Source organism: Camelus dromedarius, chromosome 6 (genome assembly GCF_036321535.1).
Source record: "Camelus dromedarius isolate mCamDro1 chromosome 6, mCamDro1.pat, whole genome shotgun sequence".
Lineage (NCBI taxonomy): Eukaryota > Metazoa > Chordata > Mammalia > Artiodactyla > Camelidae > Camelus > Camelus dromedarius.
In genome coordinates this window covers 54510198-54536473 of record NC_087441.1, presented here as the reverse complement: position 1 = coordinate 54536473, position 26276 = coordinate 54510198, and the positions used below count along the sequence as shown (strand labels likewise).

At 36.6% G+C, this 26276-nt stretch overlaps 1 protein-coding gene and 1 long non-coding RNA gene across 2 annotated transcripts in view; one reads left to right on the top strand and one right to left on the bottom strand.

Moving 5' to 3' along the window:
• FUT9 (fucosyltransferase 9) overlaps positions 1-26276 on the top strand; it is a 161951-nt gene that overhangs the window by 105710 nt on the left and 29965 nt on the right. The gene's annotated exons all lie outside the window — the stretch shown is intronic.
• The window catches only part of LOC105092261 (uncharacterized), a 231035-nt gene continuing 211685 nt past the window's right edge, over positions 6927-26276 (bottom strand). The window contains exon 7 of the long non-coding RNA XR_010381304.1: positions 6927-7628. This is a non-coding gene — a long non-coding RNA (uncharacterized LOC105092261). The remainder of the gene's footprint in view (positions 7629-26276) is intronic.

The following is a 26276-nucleotide window of genomic DNA, read 5'->3' as shown; positions in this document are numbered from 1 at the left end:
TGGTAAGGGAACACACAAAAATTCTCTCTGCTATCTTTGCAACATTTCTGTAAATGTAAAACCATCCTGAATTTAAAGTTTATTTTAAAAATTATGTATAATAGACTACCTGAAGCTATAATCTAAGAAGATCTATGTAGCATCCCAGAGACACCTTAAAGAAGGAAAATGCATCTCTGTGTTCATAACTGCTCATCTGTTGCACTGCTGGACAGTTCTTTGTTTACTCTGTTAATGGAAATCCTACATACTTGATAAGCTACTAAGAGGCACAGACCTTATCAATTTTGAATTAGTTCAGCCCTCTCTTGATTAAAAAAATAGGGCAGCAATAGTTTTCCAATACAGAACTGGATATTACTGTATCCTTGTGGAAAATGACTTTGCAGAGAAGGAAAGAGGCATTTTAAGTCTTCAGATAAAAGAGGCAGCATAATCTTAGCAAAGGTGGAGTTTTGCTTGATTTTTATTCTTTACTCTTTCTTTTATGCACTTCTAATTTTTTCCTTTGTTGCATTATAAAAATAGATCTGAACGCTGACAATGAAAAATGATAGCTTCCAAAGAAAGATATGTGAAAAATTATTCTTGGGTAACAGAGTTCAAGCACCTCCATGTTCTTTTTTAACTCTTTAGTTTTACCCAAAAAAGTGAAATCTGAAATACCACTTCCTAATGCAAAAGAGAGAGCGAGAGGGAACAAACACTGTTAGCACAGATGGTTAGCAACAAGGTTGAAGACACAATTAACAGGCTGAAATTGTATCTTACATCAGTGTGTAGTATGTCAGCAGTTCTGACGCTCTGGCAACAGCAGTCAGGACAGAGTCGGCTTCAGTAATAGGCTACCCATTCACTTCCTTTCTGTCTACCTCTAATATCACTTATCACTATAATACATAGACATTTTTAGGTGTCTGCAAATGAATTCTACTAATCAAGAAAGCCTATCCTTTCTGCATCATGTATTAATCTCCTTTAAAGTAGAAGTTTCTCTTTCAGGAATATTTCATCTTAGTTTGTAGCATTCAGATAAAATTTCAGAGAAAAAGTGTCACACAAATTAGACACCATTAAAGCAGAGGTCATCCTGCCAGAAAAATTCATTAACCAGTTATTGACTGCCTTCAGTGTGGAAAATACAAGCCTTAGTTTAATCTCCATGTTTCAAAAAAATTGTCCAGTGGCTAGAAATTAACATTATATGTGCTAGACAGCAAGACTTTTGCCTTATGAATTACTTTCATCCTTGAGAATATTCACATTCTTCTATTTTAGTGTTCAAATATCTAAGCTACGTCATGCATTGTATACCTAAAATCTTGATGGAAATGCAGTTACATTTGAATAATAAAAGAAATGTCCTAAATTAACCTTAAAAATCAGGTAATAAATCAAAATTTCAATCTCTGGGTAACAAAGAGAAGTTTTTTTAGAATATATTTTCTGTCTTTCTTTCTTTCTTTCTTTCTTTCTTTCTTTCTTTCTTTCTTTCTTTTGTTATATCTAGGTTTTTGTGGGATTTTTTTGTTTTGTTGCTATGCCAAGGTTTATTTTTATTTCTTTGTTTAAAATTAAGGAGATTTTTCAAATTATCTTGAAGTTAATATGTTTGTGACAGGTTATCTATAACACAATACGGAAACTGTGCTTTAGTGACGTTTCTTCTGAAATATGTTTTTCTTATTTGTTTTCATGTTTTAGCAATATTGATCCTGTTGGTAAAGTCTAGACAAAATATATAGGCTAGTGGATCATTTTAGCAAATATTGGAAAACTGCTAGTTCTAAGAGGTTTTTACTTACCTTTCTATGGAGAAAAAGTGTTCCATAATCAAATAAGTTTCAGAAATGTTGCCTATCATAGTCTCATCTAAATTTCTTTCCATCGGCACATGAAATATTTTAATAGGTCCTATAGGAAGAATGTCTGCCAAAAATATTATGAGGGCAGTAGGAGTAAGACTGCAGAAGCAGATAGCATCCGAATTGTGAAGGATCTTTTTATGCCTCTCTGAAAAGTTGGAACTTTTCCAAAATGTCTTTTTAGAATGACCACTTTGGCAGCAATGTGAAGGATGGATTAGAGATCTGTTTAGGAGACTTTTTTCAGTAGTTAAAAAAAACGAGCAAAAATACTTAAACAATCTTACTGAAAAGATGTAGAAAGATTAAAAGTATGTTAGAAAGAAATAACAAGATTTGAAGAGTTCGGGATTAAATGTTAGGGATTAAAAATCAAGAGTGAATCAAGTTTATGGTTTTGGTACTTAGTGGAGATTGCAGCCATTTACTGAGATCGGGCACATAAAAGGGAACATCAGAAACAGACAGAACAAATTGGAAAACCTGTTTTAATATATGTTGAGTTTGAGTTAACTGCAGAAAATCAAGAAAAATCTAGTGTATAGCTGGATATAGAACCAAAGAATTCAAGGAAAGACCTAGACTACAGATGTGTACTAGCAAGTAGATGGTAGAGTCATGGGAATGGATGACGGCATGCAAAGACAATAGTCAGAATGTGAAATAGAGAAAGCACAAGAGCAACAAATAAGTATTAGATAACCAAGTAGACTCCACAGGTGGAAAGACATAAGTGAGCAGGGTCATAGCACCTAAATGTAGGGAGAGTATCGAGAAAGATGGAGTAATTATCAGTAAGACAGAAAGGTCAGGTAGGAGATATATGAAACAATGTGCATTGGATTTAGTAATGAATCACTTGCTAGTGATTGTGGCCAGCACAACTTCAGTGAAACAGCAAGGCAAAACCAGATAAAAGATTAGGTGGGAGGTGTGAAAGTGGAGAGAGCAAATGTAAGCACTCACTTAGATAGGAAGGACAGTGACAAGATAGTAAATAACAGAGACGCAAGTAGAGAATATTACTTTGTTCCTTGTTTACTTTTATATTTAAGATGGGAGATGTCCAATAAAGAGGAAAAATACTGAAAGTTTATAGGCAAAGGGATCTTTGATTAACTCAGGTTCATGAAGAAGCAGGAAGGGATGGGATCTGGAGGGATTCACCTTTCACTGTGACTAAAGGAAAAATGGTAATGATAAACACACATGCAGATGACTTAAGTTTAAATGTGTAATATTGGGGGAGCTTCCATCTATTGGATTTTATATTCTCTTTGAAGTAGAAGCAGTTTCTTCTGCTAAGAATGAAAAGAAGTTTAAATCATAGAGCCTTTAGGAAAGTTCTGAGGGTTATGAAGGAGCCACTCTGAGGAATGGCTGAGTGATCAGGGAATTTTTGGTCAGGTTACTGAAGACCCAGCTGAGTTAGGAACAATGGATTTGTATTGACACCACACTATTTGGTTGCATGATTTTGTCTGTAAGTGACTAGTGGTCTGAGTGCAGGAAATGAGAAAACAGTTGGACTGACCCAAGATCAAGATGTCAAGGAGTGGAGAGTTTTGGTGAGATAATGTCTAAGGAAGGGAATGGAGTAAAGATGGGGAGAGGATGACAAGGAAATTAGGTTCACAGCTCAAGCAAATTCAATGGCACATACAGTGGAAGCCAGGAAGTGAGAAAGGTGGGAGTATAAGACATTGTAGGATATTTGAGTGTTTAGATTTCAGAAGTAAAGCCATAGGTCACGGTGATTGGCTGTAAGGATGATGGTTGAAGGAGCTTGCAAATGGAGGTCATTGGAGATGATATAATTAAGCAACCAATTGGCCATCATGTTGGATTTGTTATCTACATAAACACAGTAGTTGCCCTCAATTTGAGCAGGATTTTTTTTTTAAAGCTGATGCTTATCTACTTTATTTACAGTAGTTTGTATCTGTTAATCTCATACTGCTAGTTTATCAGTCCCCCTTTCCCCTTTGATAACCATAAGTTTGTTTTCTATGTCTTAAGTCTGTTTCTGTTTTGTTTATGGATTGATTTGTATTATTTTTTAGATTCCACATATAAGTGATAGCATATGATATTTACCTTTTTCTGTCTGACTTACTTCACTTAGTATGATTTTCTCTAGGTCCATCCATGTGGCTGCAAATGATAATATTTCATTCATTTTTATGATTAATATTCCATTGTATATATATTTACAACATTTTCTTAAACCAGTCATCTGTTGGTGGGCACTTGAATTGTTTTCATCTTGGCTATTGTAAATAGTGCTATATAGCTCAGGGACCTATATTCAATATCTTCTAATAACCTATAATGGAAAGTAATCTGGAAATATATATAACTTAATTACTTTGCTGTACACCTGAAACTAACACAGTGTTGTAAATCAACTATACTTCAATAAAGAAAGAAAAAAAAAAATCTGAGAGCCAGATTCCGAAGAATTCAGGGATTGTTGGGAAAAAAATAGGAAGCAGAAACGTAGGTAGTCAAAGAAAAAAAAAGAAAAAAGTAATCTAACTAGATAGCCAGAGAATCAAATACATAAGATTTTTACCTAAAGGTAGTGGATAAAAAGTAGAAGGGTATGGAGGAGAAAGGATTCCAAGGTTGGTGGGGTGGAGGAGAATGACGACCCTCAAGTGAGAACCAGGAAATTAAGACAAAGGTTCCAGAGGACACAGAGGAGAAGCAGGGGTTTGAGTCAAAGGAGAGGAGGGCAGAGTAGCAGAGCAGCGCAGGGGTGAAAGGAGAAGAAAGGGTGGGTTTTCACAGAGGCTCGCGTTGTATGTGGTGATCCACGATGGCAGGGGTAAGAAGCATGGTGAATTGACCTGCTCCGAGATTTCAGAGAGAGCCCTCAAATTACGTTACAAGCTGAGAACCCAGGAAATTTGGGGCATTTGACAGTGGTAGACCAGTCCTTGCTGGGATCCAACTTATGGCACACCATTACCTCTACAGATTCTCATTGTCTTCTTGAAGACGTAGCTGGTTGTGACTTGGCTACTTTTCTTTATTACAGTTCATAACTTCCCTCTCCCTGTCTGCTAGATTCCCCTCTCCCAAATTTAATCTTCTCCCCCCTCCACTGTACATCCCAGCTCCTCTGTAGGGATTGATTGTCCAAACACATCTAAACAATATATGCATATCTGTGAAAGGATATTTCAATGGCAGTGTCAGGGGTAAGGCCAGCAGCTTACACACGTGGGTATTCTGCTCATAAACTTGCCTACCAAGCTGTAAAATCCTTTTTGAAAACGAGACATTTCAGAGATGGAACCAGGTGTAGGAAGATGGCAAAGAAAATCAATCCCTTTAGAATTTTCTAGTTCTAAAGCAAGTTTCTAGCTCCTAAGTTCATCTGTACAGCTTTTTCTTATATTAGTATGTGATACTAAAGGAAACATTAATCTGTGTTTGTAGAAGTCATCAAATTATCTTCTTTCTTACCATAAATAGGAAAACAAAAACACGATTAATTTGTAAATAAGGTCAATGACCAGAAAAGGGCTGAGCTATGTCAGTATTCCATCTTAAGTCAGACCCTGAGGGAAAAAGCTGGCTGCACCTTGCCAAAAGTGAACAAAAGACCAAATTCCAGAAGATCTGCAAGGGTGGAAAATGATCAGAATCAAAACAGACTCAGATTAGGAGCTATGTGGAAGTTCATTATTAATGAGCAAAGTTAAGCTAAATGAATCTGATCTGAGATTAGAGGCTGTTTGTCCTTTTACTCTTTTGTGTTTGTTCCACCCCTACTTGAATAGTTCATCTTCTCTGGGTCTATTATGGAATAAATATTGCAGTTTATCTAGAAAATCTTATGGAAAGGACTAGCTTCCAGAAGAATCATGGTAAGTTATTTTGTTTATGCATTCTCAAAAATCTCATTAAAATGCACATGCTTTGTATCTGGAATAGTGTTTACATCAGCACACTCTATCACTGTATGTTGTGCTCATGTGGGTTTCTCATTATTATTGTTATCTTCTTCTTAATGCTATTTTTATCCAAGAAAGAGCAGAGCTATAGGGGAGAATATATAGGATCATTAAATTCTTATCATAATAATAAAGAAAATTATAGCAACATATTAAAAGTATTTTCACATAGATTATATCACATGACCCTTGTTAAAGTTCTAAGATTTCTTTTTGATTGAAGTATATCTCCTTTATTGGCTACGAGGCTTATGAAAGCAAGAACCACGTCTATTTTGCATACCATTGTATTTCATGACTTTTGAAGGGACTCATTATATACTGACTGAATAAAATGAATCAATTAATAGGGTATGATTTGTAGGTGAGGGTAAAAGACACCCCGCCTATCTTTTCTTTTTTTTTTTTTTTTAACACATTTACTGTGATATAGTTCCTATGCAGTAAACTACACATATTTCAAATGTACAATCTGATGAATTTTGATAGATGAAACCACTAGCACAACCAAGATAGCATTTCCATCACTCCCCAAGAGGTGCAATTTTTTAATTCCCAGTTTATCCCTTCCCAACCCCTTTACTCCCAGGTAACCATTAGTTTGTTTTATGTCTGTGAATCTGTTTCTGTTACATAGGTAAGTTCATTTGCATCCTTTTTTTTTTAGATTCCACATATAAATGATATCACATGGTATTTTTCCTTCTCTTTCTGGCTTACTTCATTTAGAATGACCATCTCCAAGTCCATCTGTATTTCAGCAAATGGCATTATTTTATTCTTTTTATGGCTAAGTAGTGTTCCATTGTATAATATACCACATCTTCTTTATCAGTTCATCTGTTGATGGACATTTAGGTTGTTTCCATGTCTTGGCTATTGTAAATAGTGCTTCTGTGAACATTGGGGTGCATGTATCTTTTTGAATTTGAGTTCCCTCCAGATATATGCCCAGGAGTGGGATTGCTGGATCATATGGTAAGTCTATTTTTAGTCTTTTGAGGAATCTCCATACTGTTTTCCATAATGTCTGCACCAAACTGCATTCCCACCAGCAGTGTAGGAGGGTTCCATTTTCTCCACAGCCTCCCCAGCATTTATCATTTGTGTACTTTTTAATGATGGTCATTCTGATTGGTGTGAGATGATATCTCATTGTAGCTTTGCTCTGCATTTCTCTGATAATTAGCAATATTGAACATTTTTTCATGTGCCTGTTGGCCATTTGTATGTCTTCATTGGATAATCGCTTGTGTAGATCTTCTGCCCATTATTGGATTGGGTTGTTCATGTGTCTTTTTGAACCAAGAAGATAAGTGGGAACCACACTTCCCTGTTAGAAACTAGGAAGGGGCCTAATGACAGAGGATAACGAAAAGACATCATTTAAATAATATAAGCAGACTCCCCCAGCTACCCATCTCATCTGCTTTGCTTTTTGCCATTCAGAGATAGCTAACTCTAGTTATGCACCTGTCTCAGAAAGCCTTGATTTAGCCAGTGAAAAGGTGAGGCTTTCCAGATAAACAGTGAAATGTTCTCTTAATCAGTATGCTCTTCCTTTCCAACCTGGAGACCCTAATTGCCCGCCTCTCTCTCCATACTCTCATCTGGATATGTTTTCGTAAATGGGGTCTTTAGCCACACAGGCACACACAGTAATGGAACATGTTTATGACATCATCTGTGACTTTTACTTTCGTAGGGAGTTAGTTTCTAATCCTCTTTCTTCCTTAGTGATTGTTTTTCCAATTAGTTGAACGAATGATGATACTTTCTTGCCGCTTCCACTTATTGCCTATAAAGAACACCAGTTATTCATTTAGGGAAATTGCTTGATCAATGCTGTGCAGGGCTATTATAACTTCTTTTCTGCTGAAAGGAGATAAGAGTGATATGCCACATTGAAACAACTGGAAAAACAGATTGCTGAATTAGCAGTGAAGATATAATTAGATGCACCCTCCAATAATTGGTTAGAATTGGAAGCATTTAAGTCTGTACATAATCAAATATTGCCTGGAAATGTTACAGCATCCTTATTTTATGCTAAATAGATTTTTATGGAAGGGCAATAAAGGAGGAAATCTGCTTGCTAATTTGATTAAAAACACAATGGATCTCTGTTATTTCAGCTATTAAGACTCCAAATAGGAGGAGGCTGATTAGAAAAGGAAAGAAGAAATTAATTTCATATTTAAGATCTATTATCAAACATTTCATATTTTAAAGTAGAATTATTCATAACAATTGAAGATGCATTTTCATAATTACTCTCAGAAAAGAATAGATATATTCCCAGCTTCTCTTTAAAATGGGAAAAAAAAAAGATCTAAAGAAAATAGCACTCTGTCATCAGTATTTATGGGAGACAGAAGGCAGTTTATTAACCGTATAAGCCCATTTCACAGAAAATACAACAGAGACTGAAAAAATTCTACTTGCTGAAGGCCATCCCAAAACACAGATCTACAGAGTCCCATAACTCAAGGACTAGATCCATTCTCTCCTTATACACTTATAATTACTTTACTGTCATAGCTATTAGTGAACACATCTTTTTGGTCTTATTATTCATCCATTAAACAGATATTTACTGCGCACCTACTGTGCAGTAGGCAGCATTTCAGACACTGGGGACACAGTAGAAAATGTGAACAGCAGAGTTTCCATCAAAGATTTTGCAATCTATTTGAAAAAAGACAATGTCAAAAACAAATCAATAAAATATATAGTATATTGTGTGATAAATGCTAGGGAAGATACATATGTAGGAAAATGTAAAGTGTGGGGATGGGTTTTCATTTTGAAGATGGTGGTCAAAGAACTTACTGAGGAGAGTTTTGAGTGAAGACTTGGACGAAGTGAAAGAGTTTCCCTTGTGGATATCTGAAGAAAACTTTTATGCAGGTGTGCAAAGGCCCTGAGGCAGGCATGTGCCTCTCTGGTTGGGGCAACAAGTGGGAAAGCTTGTGTTGAAAGAGCACATCAGAGAGATGGCAGGGATGGGATAAGGCTTGGGGGTGCCTATTCTGTTAAGCCTTGTAGGTCTCAAAGTCACAGTAAAAATTTGATTTCTAATCAAAGTGATATGGGAAACTAGCTGATTTTGAGCAAAAGAGAAGTGACCTGCCTATTTTGTTAGATGTGAGCTTCTAAATGGCAGGGGCTACTGTGGACCATGCAGCTTGTACCTTTCTCCACATGATCTAACATGGTACCTCTTATGTAGAACTCAGAAATATGTTTTAAGTAAATCGTAATTCCAAAGACAACTCCAGACTCCTTTTTTATTTGTATCCTGTCACTCTGCTGGTTTGTAGGCAATTCAAGAACCTTTTTACCTAGTTTATTATTTAGTATGCAATCAACACTGCAAAGTACTTGCTAATAATTCTGATTACCTTTTACACAACAAATCTAAAATGTACTTTCTCATACTGTTCCATGTTGCCATAAAACAGCATTACTGCTTGGTGAAAGCTTTGTTTTATGATAAAATGAATTTCAAATTTATTTCAAAGAATGTGTCCAAGAGCCAGTTAAAAATGCTCACGGGTCTGCTCCAGCCATGGCTTTATTACTTTTAATTGACAAGTTCTATTGTACGACACGAAATTTGGAACTTGAACATCCTCTATCTTTGGAGAGCTGTAATTGAATCAAGCTTGCTTTCACTCTCTTATTATTTCATAATGAAATATAAAATATCTTACAAGCAAATGCCTCTCTTCCAGAAATTAAATAGAGAGGAAAGAATTCACAGGCCAAAGAGTAACAATCCGTACAAACACAGTTACCCTCTCCCATACGAGATAAAGCAATGCTCCCCTCTTTTTTTTTCTTATCCAGTATCTCAGTACTACAATCTTTTCTCTGTACCTGTTATTCTCATCTTTACACTAACGTGAAACAATAGGATAGGGAAATGTAGGATATAGAAATACTAAAGATATTGATGTGTTTTCTGAGAAAAACTAAGTTTTCAGGAAGCATATAATTGTAGATCTTAAGACAAAAGAGTTCTTATTATATTTGAAGGCAATCTGAACATCTACCACTAGTAACATTGACCACTAGAACTCAAGTGATGGTTTCTTCTCTCTAATCATTCTGTGTTAATTGAAATAATGAAGACACCAGGGGGTTGGCCAAAAACAGTCGTCTTATACAAAGTGCTACAGCATCACTTGAAGACGGCGAACCATGATGGATTCTCGCATAACTAATCTGCAGGAATACTTTGAAGATATTACAGCTGTGCTAGATAAAAGATACTCTATGGCTGAGATATAGTTAATATTTTAGGGGAAAAAAAGGTACCTTTGATAAGGTTTCACATCAGAGATAAAGGTAAAAGAACCACTGAACATGGGATAAAGAGCACTGACGGGAAAATTAGTTTTAGAGAAAACTACAAAGAGAAGCCTTCAAAAGAAACATTTATGTTGGGGAAAAAAAAGTGCTGAAACAGTGCAGCACATGGGAAGTTAACTGAGGGCCAGTCCTTCATTAATAACCATTTTTAACCTACCAAATACCTCACAAAGCTGATGGTGACTAGAATTCTTTGTAACTGCTTCCCCTAGTAGACTCATTGTTCACTGAGCTAGAAATATGAAAAGATGAGTTCTAGTCACAGTAAATTAACAAAATGACCTTGAGCAATTAACCCATATGGATCTCAAAATCTTACCTAGAAAATGTGAAATTAAAGTTAGATAGGTCACCAAGTTCTTCCTACCTCCAAAATTATTTGGTTCTAAGAGCTCCATAGAGCTCTGGGGAGTCTGGAGGATAGAAGCCCTACTCAAAACCAAATAATCAAAACGTGAGTAGGTCCTCATCAGACAAGTCCTATCATTAAGGTGGATAAAGCATGAGTGCTCTGTAGTGCATCAAAAACAGACACAGAATGCTGGCATTTCCCAATTTGACAGTTTTGCTTTTAGTAAAACTTACATGGCATAATCAGTCGAGCTATGGAAATGTGCTATGAAGGCTATGTGTTCTATGAAGGCTATTTGTTCCTGGGTTGCTGGTACTATCATTGACCCTGTGAGGACAGTAAAATATTCCAAAGCCCAGAGTGCCCTCGGGGAAGCTTAGGCTGTAACAATTTTGTATTGTCCAAATATATATTGCTCCAGGTGTATGTTTTAGAATAGGATTGAAAAGACATTAAAATAAGACAAATCAAATAACTATTTGTGTAGTGGTATAAATAAATGGAAATTTAAACAAATCTAATGTCTTTATTCCGACTTAGTGCATGTTCACAACTCCTGGCAAAATGTTCTCCAACTGCTTTGGTGCAACTGGCTTAAAACTTGGGCTGTTAGATTTCAAACCACTTGAGCAAATCGACTGCTTTCATTATGTAATTCCCTAACGTCATCTTACACAGTCAGTACTCCATGCATTTTTGCTAAATTGAATTTAATTCTTCTACCACCACCAGAGCACATTTGTTTTAATGAGCAACATGATTACTAATTTAGATAACATGCAACCAAGTTTAAGCTAGACAAAAAAGACTCTATTGGAAACCACAATGGAACATTTGGGGAATAAAATAGAGATATTGACTTGAAATTTATCCCACCATGCCTGACAACCCAAAATGGGCAGATTTTTTAATGCCTAAAACAAATGTCTTCTCAATATACCCCCTCTTAAAAAAGTACTCTTATTTTACTAAGTCACAGAAATTAAGTAGCTTCAAATCAGGCCTATGTTATCAACATCAAGCAAAACTCAATTATTCACAATCCACAGTAGAGCCAAGAATAAACCTTATTTAAATATGGACATTGCTAGAAAAAAAAAATACAGCTGTGAGTTCCATCAAAAGCAAATCTTTCTTTGCCTAAATCTTTACTAATTGTACTTCTAGAGTAAAAGAGAATCTATGCCCACCTGGACTTTGATTCTTTTGGAGGGATAAGACAAACCCAGTAATAATTGAAATATAGAAAGAAAAAAATGGTGCAAATTAGAAACTTTCAAATAAAACACCATGAGAATTCAAAAAAAGTGATCAGGGATCAAGAAATCATTGTAAAGAAAGTGCCATTTTTGATAGGCCTGGACTATCAAAGTGTGGGAATTGGGGGCTGGGGGCTGGGTCCAGCGTTCCAAGTAGAGACAGCAATGTGGGGAAAAGCCAGGGTGAGGGAGCTGTGGGGCACGTACTGAAAACAGTGCTTGTTTCACCCAAGCCTCTCTAGTATGCCAAAGAGGACAGTGAGCAATAAGGCACCAGCTGGTGGAGTTCTGTGGATACCTGTCAGAGCCTGTGGTCATCAGACTTGGACAGGCCCGGGGATTTTGAGAAGGAGGAAAACGGAACAAGAGCTGTGCTTTAGGAGAGTTGTCCTGGCAGGAGCATGTAGGATGGACTGAAGGAGGTGGTACCAGCTCAACAGCTTGGCAGTAGCACCTAATCCATGTGCTGCTGGAAATCAGCCTGCATTCCACCTGGAGCACAAGATAGAAAGACCGTCTACCTCTTTCCAGAAGACTCCAGGTACGTGAACAGTTAAAACCTTTCTCTGCCTGAGCTGGTGGAGCACATAATTCCCTAGGATTGGTGTCAAAGGCAAAATAACATTCTAACAACTCCCACTTTGTTCCCGTTTTAGATGTTGAAGTTCTGTAATAGTACGTACTTAATTCACCTTGAGATCTCAGCTGTGCCACTGATACCAGCTTTCTAATCAGCTTATCATTATCAACGTGGCTACAGAAAGAAGTTTGATTCCATAATTTAGATTTGCAGAGAGCACCTAGAAAATGCTAATTGATATTTTGGATATATGATTTTCAAAGTCAGCAGACTTGGTAACAGCAAGAAAATGTCTTAACCTAAAGTCATTTGATGGCTAAAATAGCTGTTAAATTTAGATTCCAAAGGAAAGTGAGAAGAGCCTGGCTTCCTTGAGGCTCAGCTGCTTCGAATAAAGTTGATAGCAAGTTATCCTTGGGATAACTTCTACTGCAGGTGAGTCTCATCCTCATGGGTCAAGTCATAGAGTATACATATATATAATAGAAATCTGGGGCTTTTTCCCCCCGAAATATATTAGACTGTCTGAAGGAGATAATTTCATTTTAACAGAGAGAAAAGAAAATCCATCAAAGAGAACGGGAGAAATTGTACTTTCTTTTCTTGTCTTTGCTGCCTAAGGTGAAGTGAAATTGTTCGCCTGTTATCAGATCAAATGCAGACGTACTTTTAGGAGACTAATCTTCCCTAAAGATTTTATCAGGTAAAGACATCAGTCTTGCCTTCCTATTTGCTTCAGGGCACTGTAAATGGCCTCAGAGAACACCCATATGCTAGTTCACTTGACAAAGTCATACAGAACAAAACTCCCCTCAATCCCCAAGAGATCTGTTACACAAAGCAATGAGCGGAGCTGTGTTATATACAGATTCACCACCCTCTCAATCATGAGCTTTGAGTTCTCAACTAGGATATTTTGGACCTGAGGAATCATTTATCCTTTTTCTTTCTCCAAGAAGCAGCCATCTACTATAAAAGGAGTTACATAATTGAGGCATAACTCTGAGGTTTGAAACTATTTTTAATCACCAGAGTCTGCTTCTTATCGAAAAACAAAAGGATCTCTCAAGCATCATAATTTGAGATAGAAAACAATGACAATCTTGAAGAAATATCAGGAATAAATTAGAGGTGATGCTGAGAAGCATTCAGAAAAGGATCAGAGGGCACTGTTATTCACAGGTCCGCTTGATGCCAGGGTCTGTCGAAAAATTATTAAATATATTTAGTGCCACTGAAACTGTTCCCATCTTTACTTAGGGTGAGATCAGTATAATGTTTTGAGAAACCCTGGGGAAAGAGCTTATATTTTAAAGTTGGGTGTTACCCAGGATTCTCCTTTGGATGCTGGCCCTTTAGTGGGTCATCCTCTTCCTCTGTCATGGTTTTAACTATTACACACTGTATATGCTGGCGACACTCACATCTATAAATTCAGATCAGATCTGATCCTTGAAGTTCAGAATTGAATAGTAATCTAGGTATACCCATGGATGTCCCTCCTCCAGGCATCAGGAGCCCACCCTGTCTTCCACAGCACTCTGTCTCCTCTCCTGGTCCTCCTCGTGTTCCTTTCTAAGTGCTTACTTCATTGTCTGTCTCTCTCACTAGACCAGAGCTCTGGGAGGGCTGGGGCTACATCTGTTTTGTTTATCCTTGGATGTCTTGAAGCAGTGTACTCTCCAGCCACTGCCGATTTAAGATGAAGGGACTGTTTATTTAAGGTCACGGCACTCTGAGTCACTCTGTATGGTTTCTTTGGACTGTGATTTGCTGTGTGTCTTTGCCTATGAATATTCTGCCAAGTGCAAATAATTGAATATGACTGCCCATTCAATTGATAGAGTTATAAATGGGGAATTACTGCCTTTCAGAAGAATGTTGCTAAAAATGCATTCAAAGCCATACCTGAGGAGCATAGTAAAAAGTGTTTTCATTCCCACATGCACGGTTCAGTGGAAGCTGAGCTTTGCCTCACAGAGGGCAGGCAAATACATTTGGGTACCTTCTGAGGCAACTGTAGAAATCTAATTAGGAACAACGCTAAATGAACACAGAAATCTTACGTATAATAGAGAGGTCATTAGTTCTTCTTACTTACAGAGTGCATTAGAACAAGCTCATCATTTTCTCCCATCTATTACATGGATGTCAAACGGGGGTATTCACAAAAGTATTTAACTGTATTGTATATCTGAAAGTTGTTAAGAGAGTAGATCTCAAAAGTTCTCACTAATAAAAAAAAAATTGTGACTGTGTGAGGTGATGGATGTGTTAACTAGCCTATTTGCCCTTAATCATTTTGTAATATACACGTAAAGATATATCAAATCATTACGTTGTATACCTTAAACATACATAGAATAATATGACAATTAAACCTCGGGAAAAATATTTAAGTGTGGTAGGTAATTGGTCAGATAAATTCTGAAGATCCAAATTCTGTAAAGAAATACATGTAAATAATTTTTGAAGAGCATCAGATCGGATCATCTGAGATTCGATTCTTCTCAGCTCATCCAGGGTGTACTTTGTGTCCCCTCAGAGCACACTGCTGCAGTCCTCACCGCCCTCTCCCTGAAGTCACAAAAGGACATTCAGCATTGACTGGTGCCTTGTGCTCATCTATATCTTGGGGATACTAGAAAAACTGGTATAGTACAATATTTTATAAGTGTGTCTGACTCCTATAAGTAGACAATGTGAGAGAGAATGATGACTACTTTTCAAATATCTTCCTAAGTATGAAATTGAGAAATATCCTGAAAAGTCAGCAAAGTCAGACTGAATAACGCTAAGAAAATACCAAATCATGTGATTGTCACTAGGAAGTTGTCTGTATCCTGATAATGACCATCACATTACAGATATCTACAGAGGTCTTCACTCTGACAAGACAGTCACTTGCTCAATGAGAATATGAGAAATGCTGCCTACCTCCTGAGGTCTCCCACTTACTGCCAAGTCTTGAATTTCATTTTCCCAGAGTTTCCTTATAGTTTTCAATTATGAATGTGAGAATCACTCTTGTCATTTTAAATAATATATATAATGTCTTTATTTCTATGTGCTATAAAATTTGTTTCATCCCTCTTTTAGAAACCTTTCTTTTGCTAGTAAGGGCCAGGATCCAATCTCAATCTGGAAAGAAAATGATTAAATTCTTAATTTTCCTGGAGAGGGAGCTACTACTTTTATATTTTGGTTTTGGATTTGATTATCAAGTTCTACGTTTGTACCTCATTAGCCTCATTTCAGGACTAGTTTCAGTGTGAATAGTAGGAGAAAGTGGAATAGAGACTTTCGATCCAGTGGTTAACCTTGTTTGACTCATTATTATTTCTATATACTAATGTACTTTATATTACTCTCTGAATCGTAATTTTAAATAGCTTAAAGTACTTTATAGTTAGTGCTTTAATGATATCTATCATGCTTCTTGGAGGTGGATATTAGCAAAAATAAAAGTACAAGGGCACAGGGTAGTGAAATCATTTTCCCAAATGATGGTCAGCGGTCGGTTCTGAGTTTTCAGTTCTGGTTTTCTTAATAGTGAATATAGCCACAATTATGTAACCGAGTTCTATTTTTAAAAAATACAGCTTTTCTTGTATTACAACAAGAATAAAAAAGAAAACAAATAGCACTTAGGTTGTTAGTTGGAAGTTATAAGGTATATTAGTAAAGATAGTTTTGGTTGCAAATCACAGAAGGCATATCTTAAACTCTCTTAAAACGTAAAAGTATTAGTTTACATAATTTAAAAGTCAGGAGGTAGGGGGCTTGGGTATAGTCTGATTAAGTCTAACTCATTTTTTGTTTTGTCTTTTTTTTACAATTCTATCGGCTCTTTTTTCCTCTGCTAAAAGTTTCATTCTTAGACTTGCTTTTCTCATGGTCACACTGCTACTGCAATAGTTGCAAGCTTTACTTCCGCCCACCACATTGTTCAGAAAGGAAAAGAATTCTCTTTTTCCAGCAGCCAAAAATGCTGGGCTTAATCTTGCTTGGACCAAATTAGCTCATGTGTCCATTTCTGAATCAATAGCTGTAAATGAGTAAGTCTATACTGTATATACAGATTGGAAGACAAGAGTTGGCATTGGATTAGACCTCATGGAAATTCTCCCATGGGCTGAGGTCAGTCCTCCAAAATGCTTATGTGTAATGCAGTGTGAAGGCCATGACAGTCTCAGTACTTAACCACACTTCCTTAATATGTCTATAGGCTCTTTTTAAATCACAAAAGCATTCTCTTTATTATATAGAAAAATGGCCCACAATCAGCAGAGCAAAAGCTCTCTCAATTGTACAGCAGTTGAGTTTCACCTTCCTGTAGCACCTGCCTTTTTTTGCATGTCCTTAGCAAGCTTATAAAGATTTTAAAACCTTATTTCTAGATTTTTTTGAAATCTAGAAAGTTACTAAATTGGAAGTTAGGAGGGGAAAAAAAGACTTAATGTCAAATGATTTATTCTAAGAGGTTTTTCTTGTCTTTTATGGGGAGAAGTTGTTATATGGGCTGAATTGTGTCCACCCCAAATTCATAAGTTGAAGTCCCAATCCTCAGTACTTCTTATATAATCTTATTTGGAAATAAGGCCTTTAAAGAGGTATTAAGTTAAAAATGAAGTCATTAGGTTGGGGCTCTAATCCAACACGATTAGTGTCCTTATAAGAAGAGAAAGAGACATCAGAGGCACCCAGAAAGGAACAACCACGTAAAAAGGCAGCAGAGAGTGGCCATCTGCAAGCCTAGGATAGAGTCTTCAGAAGAACTCAACCCTCCTGGCACCTTGATCTTGGACTTCTGGCCTCTAGAATTGTGAGCAAATTAATTTCTGTTGGTTAAGCCACCAAGTCTATAGCATTTTGTTGTGGCAATCTTAGCAAACTAATATGGAAGGGTTGCTTGTCTTCTGTACTAAGTAATTAGTACAGAAGTAATTAATGTCCAGTTTTATTGGTTAACATGCTTTTGTTAGGTGCATTGTAACCATTTCTGGTCTAGGACTTTCTCCTGTAGCTGGCTGTACTTGTTTATATAGCTGGAGACTATAAAACCAAGCTGTCCCTCCCCTTCTTTTAATTTAGGGTTTTGGTTGCAGGCAGGGGAGCTAATTTCACAGAAGGAAGTAGTTGCTCTGCTGCTGTTCAAGGGATACTTCTCATCCTTGGGGAGGCTGACATGTTTCTCTTCACCAGTGGCATATGGGATGCTACTGTTACGGAAACGACAGGCCAGCCAAGAAACAAGCACCACTTGGAGGGTTGGAGTACTCAGATGTATTATGCCGGCGGGCTCAGAGGGGCTTTTGCTCCAAAGCTCTGAGCACCTCCAAGACGTGCGCATGAGGTTTTATAGGGTAAAGTACAAGCTTGGGGTATTCAGCCAATAGGCATGGAACAGCTTTAGCAGCATCATTATCACAAAAGTGGAGGTAGGGAGGCAGCAAACCAACATTCCAAAGCCAGATATATCTCTTTGAAAATCCAGCTGGCTAGCAAAAAACATGAACAGCAAACCAACACTAATTAACTTAGATTTACGAGTTAATCCAGCAGAACTCAGATCAGTATTCTGATACTTAGATTTGTGAGTTATCCTGCCAGCCCAGCCCAGCTTTTCCTTCACATTCCTAGACTTGTGAGTTATCTTGTTAGCCCAGCCCAGCTTTTCCTTCACACTACTAGAAAGTTTTTAAAATTTCACCCTGGTGCAGGACTGGTATTTTTCCTTCCAACCTGTATATACTTTGAGGCTCAGATCTATGTGTTAGCACACCTATCACAACGATCTCTTTCTAATTTTTTTGTTGTTGTTAGCCCATCTTTTCTCCATGAGGCCTTGGAGAACAGTCTTGGGGTTTTTTTGTTTTGTTTTGTTTTTTTGTTTTGTACTATGTCTTTTCATCCCATCTCACCATAAGCTCAGCTCTTATAAAATAGAAATGAAATCTCTTCTTTTTACTGTGCACCACGATTTGGATCTTAAATGGTGACTGCCTATATCTAAAGAACTGAAGTATGTTACCATTAAATAAAATTATGGGCAGGAAATGAGAGTTTGAAATGTTCTTTTTTCCCTCAGTTCCCATTAAGTTGGGTTGGCTTGCTGTGAAAGAAAAGAGAGAGAAAAATTAAAGGCAAAGCTTCCACCTAGGACCTTGTCCCCAGAAGAACTGATTTAACAGTACCTAGTCCTAGAGAAAACGTGACTAGCTAAGGCTAAACAAGTTCTGATTACTTCTCGCTGCTCTTTGATTCTATGTAACTGTGTCAATACCTTCACCTTCATTTCTGCATGGAATTGGGAAATGTGTGTGATACTTCTTCTGTCCATAGTACCTCAACTGTCTGTTCCCAAAAATCACTGAAAATATCACAGAGGAGGCCCTTGAGTGCCTCAAAATTTGTTAAATAGATGTTAAATGAGGTAAAATACAAAGATGTTTGGGTCTTTTCATGATTTTTCTATTCTGATAAATTTCTTTTTGTGTTTTTTGGAAGGGATTGCCTAATAACTACTTGGGGAATGTGCCCTGAATCAGAATGAACAATATTCTTAGATTTGGATGCGTTTATGTTAGTTTAAAAAAAATTTACTTTAGAATTTATTCTAGACGAATGATGACATTTGAAAATCACTCAAGATTTTAATAACTATTTAAATGAAGCAAAAGGGATGTGTAAGGATTTAAACTTCTAAACCACATAAATGCCACTGATGACTGTATAGCAAATTCAACTGATTTCAGAATATTATATAACCTATTTTTACATATATATTTTCCAAAACAAGAAATGAATCCACTTCTTAGTGGGAACTACTCAGTCTTGCAATTATAATTTGAGTCATACCGTATTAATATAGGGCAACCCTGCCCTGCATTTTTTGCTTTTTTGATAATCCAAAGATTGTTTGTCTTCAAATTTACTACTGTCTTCTCTTTAGAGACAAGCTCATTAAAGAAATATAGAGATTTTCCCAAAATGACATGATGCAGATGAAAGGAATATATTTATAGCAAGCATGATATCCACCGCTATTTAGTTTCCTCTTCAAATCTGAAATTTCATTTATATCAATTACATTATCCAGTCTTTAAGTATCACTAATAGAATAAATAATATTAGAAAATATAATTAGACATGACCTCATTAATGATGACTTTTAAATAGTACTTTTGTAATCTGCTGTTCAGAAGAAAATATGACTAGTGTTCACCTTAATTTTCACATTGCTCTTTGCCTTAACTTTATATTTCTTACTTTATGTTTCTAAGTAAATAAATGGGCACACTCTTGAAGACTCCATTTCTAATATATATTTTCAAAACAGAGTGAAAGCTTAATGGCCATTTATCATCCCCATGTGATAATGTACTTGCTGGAGAGGATTTTCTCCACTGTAAAAAGTGTGTGGTATCAAACCAGTAAACACTATACAATGTAAATTAATCTTTCTGTGTTATAAATATCAAATATGAATCTATTTAAATTTATGACCTGACAAAGAGAGTTATTGACATCTCTCAGATAGAAACCATTTGCAATAAAGCTAGAGAGATTGTTCTCAAATTCCTTAACCACTCCTCTGTGACTGTAAGGACCGAACACTCATTAACCAGCCCTCAGACAAGGAACTTGCTCAGTTCTTTTGAAGATCAAATATTTTGGGGAGACGTAAAGTATCTCTCACCATGTCCGCTGCTTCCATGACATTAGATTTGCTGGTTCCTCTCCCCAAGTGTCCTTGACTTTATTCTACCTTGAATGACTACAGTTCAAGTTCTCTCTCCTTATTCCTACATAGCCTTGAATCCTCAGAACTTTAGCAGCATTTGTTAAATTTATTTTTAAGCAATTGTTCACAGACTATCTGCTGCATCCTTTGCTTTCCACTCTGAATGATGATGTACTAACCATTAAGTTGAGCCAAAAGGAAAAAAAAAAAAAAAAACATTAAAAGCAATTCTCCTCTAGAACCCCCTCCCCAAAATCTTAGAATGGAGTAGGACATGAGAAATTAGAGTATAAATTATTAAGATGGGTTCTAGAAGACCAAATGCATTGGTGGAACTATTTGTATTTGCAATGTTTTAAATACGTATAATTTGTAGAAATGTCTCCCAAAACAGGCTTTCATATCCAGGCTAAATGCACTGACTAAATCTTTTTGACCTGTTCTCTCTCACTCACATAAAGTCTTCCTACGGTATTTCAGATTACTTTTTGAGCTTTACACTGTCTTCTGCTGGAGCCAGAATTCAAGTTCCAGTCATCCTTCTGGCATCTCAGTCCCTACACAGTACTTTAATTTAGGGCTTAAGAGGAGGCCAGTATCTGTTGCATGAATGACTGGATGAATCAAGCATTACAGTTTCATAAGTGTGTCTTTTATCAATAGGATTCCACACACATTTATCATTGGCTTAAGAAGTGATGTATAGTCTTGGTGCATTGCATCACTAACTGATGCTTACTCAGTGATAAAGTCAAACATACACAGATACTTTTTGTTTTTGCCTCGGCTACTTTTTACTGTTCTACTTTATATTCACTGATTATTCCTTGGATACACTTTTTCACAGGTTTAAATTTTTATTATTTTTTAAAAGACAAAATTGAATTAGGCTGAACATCAGATAAAATTAAAGAAGGAAAGAAGAATCACAGGGACACTTCTTCATTACCTAGAGATAAAAGTCTGTTTAGTTTTTTATACATATAGGCTTTCTGACTTATCCTTTTAAAAATAGTAGCATAATGTGTCTCCATCTTACAAGATGGCTCAAAGCTTAAAATGATGTTGGCAGCACTGATTTAGTTTTGGCAGCACTGGATTAAAATTGGGAATCCTGAAATTTGTGTCAATGATGAGATTGTGTCTCTCTGAAGAGTCGGGGTGGGAGGCGGGAGGGAACTTTGAATAAGATTCTGAATTGCCCAATCCTTGCAGCAACTAATTGTTTGTCTAATGAAAGATATACAGTTATGCTGTCTAGGTTTGCAGAATAAAGAGCTTTAATTTCCATCACAGACTGTGTTTCTAGTTGAACAACAAAAGCTTTGTTTACTGACTTGAATAATAGTCACTGGATCAACCCAGTGAAATAATTGGCCACTGTAGTTGGAATAATGTATTACTAAAATAAAGCTTTCAAAATGTATAAAATGCTATAAACTTTTTAAGATATTAATTTTTTAGATTGTTCATATATAATGATAAAACATTTTTCCAGCTTGATGATTCACAGTCCCAAATCAGTCAAAAATGTGGGAAAGACAGCCTAATAATGTATATTGATGATTTTTAATAATTTCACCATCATGGATAGTTGACTCTTAATTATTTATGGAAATGGGCTTTGGTGGAGGCATGGGAAAATGAAAACACAGATCTGTCTATAAATACATTTGTATTACAAATATCTTCCTTTTCCATGGCAAAAATTACACTTAGATTTTTCTCTAGTATTGCTTATTATTTAGTTAATGTGGTAGAAATAATAATGATAAGGTGATGATAATCATGAATATGTGATTGTGTATGTGAAAGAAAGCAAGAGAGAGAGAAGGTAGGAAGGAAAGAAAGAAAAGAAGGAGGGAGGGGGGTAAAGAGGGAGGGAGGAAGGAAGGAAGGAAAAACTGAATATTAATGTTCTAGATCACAACTGTGGATAGGCAAATTATAATCACTGGATAACTACCATCTACTTCTACAGGGTAAATTAAGAGGGATATATCCCTTCAGTAAAGGAAGATCTGGATTAGTTTAACTTTGTGACACCAGAATGGAAACCATAATTGGCACAAGAAAGATCAAGCTCAAGGAAGAGGTTTTACAGCTGTAACTATGTAACTGTGGATAGACATGGATGTGAACATGCAAATATAGATACAGATGTAGAAGCTTTAGATATAAACATGCACAGATTGAGTTTAACTTTTTTGGAAACAGTAAATAGTTTCAGTACTGGAGGTGACCTTCTGAATATGGACATGAATACTCATGGACCACACAAATACTTACAAGATCTAGAGACAAATTTTACACATTTAACTATACTATGAATTCAGTTTCTGTTCAATAAAAACCACATTGCATAGATAAAAGAAAATGCAGTACTTATAACATCTTTATTACTAATACAGTGAATGCCAGATATCACTATGAAAATGCACCCCCTCCTCTATGCCTTTTATCATGGCACATAAAGGAGAGGAGTTCACCATTCCAAGAATTTGTGCCAGTGGATTTTTGAGTTCCTTACTTACAGTGTACCTTAAACATAACAATTGAATTTTTGATTTCAGTCTATTTTCGGTTCTAGAATGTTCATATGGTTTTTTATACATGCCAGTTATTGAAATTCTGCATCTTTTAATCCAGTGTGTCCATTTATTAATCATAAAAATGACCATCCTTTGGACCCCCAATAGAATCACAAGATTCTCTGAGCTTTTCTTAATACTCGACTTTAAACAGAATCCCAGGTACAAGCAATATTTGAAGATTGTGACTTTAATGTTCTAAAGTTTTGTATGTTGTCTGCATAATGTGTTACATTTCTCACTGAGTCTCTTTTGTAATAAAATTATATATTCTCAGTAACGTCCAGATCCTCAGGCTGAACAATAAGGTCATACAGTAATATAGTGAAATATCACAAAATACTAGCACTGTTTCCTCCGAGCAAGCTCACCAGTTGATACAGCAAAAGAGTGGACTTGCCAAATTGAAATAGTGAGGGCATTCTACAGACAGAATCTGTTATTTGCATCACGAATAACTGGCAATACCAATTAGAAAACCATGTCTTTACCTTTCAAAGCATTTGCTTGTATCCACTACACCTCAGGTAAAATATGCCAAAAATCCAGGATGATGAAATGTTTCTAATAATAAATGTGGGGTTTATTTTGAAGGCAAACAAAAATATTGACATGATCAGGAAGTCAACCAACTCTTTCCACCTAAACTTACAACAATTGATTTACAAATCTTTGCTGGGTAGAATGTTTAAAGATTTTTTTTTCCCCAGACTGGATTATCTGGCATTATCCAACTATTCAGAGGCTGTACTTAGAAATGAGCTCTAAGAAGCCCTAATGTCTTTCTGTAGTATCAAGGTTTGCAGATGGGTTCTTAGCAAGTGTGCCCAACAATCTAAAAGAAGTCTCAGTGTAAAATGCAAAAGCCATCAAGACCTAGCAGAGTAGGCTCACTGTTGCTTGGTTATTTAAAATCTTTGGCTAAAATTGTGACACTACAAAAGATTAGGGTACCTTTTGATCTGTTCACTGGGAAGGAAAGGTTGGAAACCTGTGGCATCCCTGGCTGGGCTTTGCTACATGTTCAGGCTCCTAGCTGGCAGGGGAGCAGGTTGGGTGCTTGATAAACCCCAGCATCTCTGGGGCTGCACAGCAGTGGTGCACGCAGCCTGGGAGTCTGTCCTGAGCGCTGCCTTCAGCGCGCCCCTTCTGAAGGCAGTGATGTTCTCTGAAGCAAGTCGTAATAGAAATTAGTTTGCTTACGTCTCTAAATATTTTCAGGACCATTTAGGTCCTGCAGAACTTTAAGATCCTGCAATTCCCCTGAGGGTGCTGGGGATTTCAGGGCAGATTGCTTGACTGCAAACGTTTTCATGCCTCCTCCCAGCTCTTCTTCAGAGGGTGTGCTGCCCTTTCTTTCCCGTGTTTGTATCTGTTAGCCAGGGCCAGATGCCACAATTTCTTTATTTTTTCCTTGTCTCTGATGACACCATTCTCTCTTAGTTTCAGCTAAAAGCACTCACTATAAATACTCATTTTCTTTTTATTTGGAAAGTTGTCCATTGATAGCACATTGTGACTATTATGTGGGCCATCCACTCTTTTATATTTCTTGATTATATGCATAATCTCTTATGAACCAATGACCGTTTTTTATCACTCCCCCACCTCCTGTGACTCTTCCTCTGACTCTGATGCTACTTTGCATATGTGCGATTATTCAGAAGATAAACACTTCAAATATCTGAGGTATTACCACATATAAAATATTATGATTTGAGAATGAAGAATGTATATAATGTTTGTGCATAATCTGCTATAGGCACAGCTGTAGCTAGTATTGGGTAGAAAGTATTTTGGGGAGCTTGCAAAGATGATTGCTTTTAGAAGTAAAAATGCATTGCTTCAAACTTCCAGAAGATGACAAGACTGCCATGCTGTCACTAGTTCTTACCTCTAAATTTGAGCCAATGATATTACCAATAGACAGAGATGATGGAGATGGTCATCAGAGTTGAACAATATGCAGTAACAGATGTCCTAGTCTAATCCCGGAGAATGTTTCAGTTTTCTCATAATCAGTGCTTCTCAAACTAATATACATACAAATCACCTGGGGTTTGTTTTTTGGGGGTTTTTTTGTTTGTTTGTTTTTGCTAAAGATGAAAATTCTGATTCAGTAGGTCTGGAGATTTTAGATTTCCTACAGGCTCCAAAGCAAGCAATGCTGCTTGTCCAAAGACCACTTTTTGAGCAGCAGGAGACTAGGGCTCTGCTGTACAATACCACAGCCACTAGCCACACGTGGCTGTTTATGGTGCTGTTCAGATCAACTATAACCTTACTAATTTCCTACTTGCTTGATCTATCAGTTACTGAAGCAGAAATGTTAAAGTCCCCAACAATAAACATATATTGGTGTGTTTTTCCCTGCAATTCTATCAGTTATTGCCTCATGTATTTTGATGCTTTGTTGTTAGCTGCATACATGTTTAGAATTGTTATGACTTCTTGGCTAATTGGCTGCTTTGTCATTATATAGTGTCTGTCTTTATCCATGATAATTGTTTTTAATTGTGAAGTGCTGTGTTTGAAATTAAGATAGCTACTTCAGCCTTCTTTTAATTCTTGTTAGCATTGTATATCTTTCTCCGTCTCTTTACTTTTAAACTATCTGAGTCTTCACATTTAAAGTAGGATTGTTGTAAGCAAAATATTGCTGACAGAAATAAATACGCAGCCTAAAAGTTGAGAGTTATGTTTTATTTGGCGGGAGGACTCCAGACGACAGATCGACAGCCTCTCAGATCATAGCTCTCAGGAACTGCTCCAAAGAGGTAGGGGAGGAGCTAGGATATATAGGAGCTTTACAACAAAGACCAGGTAGTTGGAACAATAAAAGATTACTTGTAAACTAAAGAAAACTAGGCATCTCAAGTTAAAGAATGTAGTGCTTTTCTATGTACGGGAGGAAGCAAACATTTGGGCTCATTGAATTCATTCCTTTGACAAGGATCTAGCTATCTAGGGCCAGTATCTTGTCCCTTATTATTCTGAGTCCCCTCAGGGTGCACCATTGTGAGTGGCTGCAGAGGCTGGGCTGCAGGCCTGTCCTCACTGGGGGGGTGGCGGCATAGGCTGATGACTTGGTTTCAGCATTCTTTGTTTACTGATAATTGTTGCATAATATTGATTTCGTTCATAATATTGAGTCTTATTTTTTTAATTGGTGCATTTAGAGCATTCCCATTTGAAGTGATTATTGATATAGGTGGATTAATATCTACCATGTTTGTTACTGTTTTCTATTCATTGCATTTGTTCTTTGTTTCTTTTTCTTCTCTTTCTGCTTTCTGTGGTTTTAATTGCACATGATTTTATTTTGTCTCTTTTCTCAACGTGTCAATTATACTTCTTTAAAAAAAAATTTAGTGACTGTCTTAGAGTTTGTAATATACATTTTAAAGTAATCTAAGTCCACTTTCAAACAGCACTATGCCACTTCATTTGCAGTGAAGATCACTTATAAGAGGATTCCCAGTTCCTCCCCGCCATCCATTATGACACAGTTGTCATTGATTGCACTTATCCATTCACTAA